Here is a 1,523-nt window from a genome sequence, read left to right on the forward strand (position 1 = left end):
TATCTGGTGTTTGTCACAACGCGCTATTATCCAAGTCATCTTGAAAACATTCTTCTTCCAAATGTTGGCTACATATTACGGGTTTTTTCTCTGGACAGAAGTTTTTTTTTTAAACAGTATGTTTATTAAGAGTTTTCCAAATAGATTGGTACAATGAAACATAAATTAGGAGTAACACACGTCTATGTAATAAAAAAAGAAAAGAGGAGAAAAAACAAATAGATAAACAGACACAAAACAAAATAACAGAGAGGTACAGGGCGTATTATTCAAGATGATGACATATGCTGTTGCATCACTGATACTTTAAATCAAAACAGACTTTATCAAGGAAGAGGCTCATTATGAGTCTCAGAATTGTTCAAGGTCTCCATCAAATTAAGCAAGATGGTCCAAGAATGGCTGCCAAATCTTGTAGAATTTTTTAAGACTGTCCTTTATGGCATATCGGGTTTTCTCCATGTGCAATACCGAGGGAAGATCTGTTAGCCACGTCTTGAAGAGTGGCACTGCTTCTGACTTCCAAAGCCTTAAAATCAGTCTCTTTGCAATTAACATTCCATACATAATGGTGTGCTGTACAAGAGGACTGTGAGACAGTAGAGACAGGGAGTAGCCAAACAGTGCCACCTCTGGCTCGGGCTTGAGCACACAACCATACATTTCAGAAAACCAATGGAATACTCCACACCAGAACACATACAGTTTCGGACATGTTCAAAAGAGGTGGATTAAGGGACCATCAGCTAATTTACATCGATCACATAAAGGGGAAACAGTGGGGTATATTCTATGCAATTTAGTTTAGTTTTTAGTTCTATGCAATTTGTAGAAAACCAGTTGATTGCATTGACTTATTGACTCAAATGCAATCCCTCACACTAAGCATGCTTGTAGCGACAGTGGAGAGGAAAAACTCCCTTTGAACAGGAAGAAACCTCCAGCAGAAACAGGCTCAGTGTGAGCGGCCATCTGCCGAGGCCGACTGGGGTTCAAGGAGACAGAAGCAGAGATACAAAAGGCAACTGTAAAAGGCGGCCCTGTCCAGGAAACACAGACGAGCTCCGAGCCAGCTCCCATGTCAAAAAAAATTGCGCTAGGCTTACCACACCGTGACCTCACTTCCAGAAGATGTCAGGAGTCAGATGTTACTATATTTGCGTAAGGATGGACAGTATTTTTTACTATTTACTAATTGACTATCTGTATTTCTTTACTGATTAATGCTAAATTCATTAAATCACTGTGAACGTATTAGTTTTAGGAATAGATCCATTGATTATTCCTTGCTGACTGGACTTTGCCTTTAACATCTCAAATAATCTATATTTGTAAAGTTCAGTGTGTGCAGAACATCCTATGTGGTTTATAAATTATTGTAAAAGCATGAAACAATATTTTCAGCAACTCAATATACAGTACGGTTTTTGAGTGCTGGAGAATGAGTAATGCATCATCTGTATAAATACTGACTTTATGTTCTATATTACTGCATTTAATACCTGCGATATTATTGGTTAGTC

This window comes from Cyprinodon variegatus, unplaced genomic scaffold, assembly GCF_000732505.1.
Source record: "Cyprinodon variegatus isolate N-32 unplaced genomic scaffold, C_variegatus-1.0 Scaffold300, whole genome shotgun sequence".
Lineage (NCBI taxonomy): Eukaryota > Metazoa > Chordata > Actinopteri > Cyprinodontiformes > Cyprinodontidae > Cyprinodon > Cyprinodon variegatus.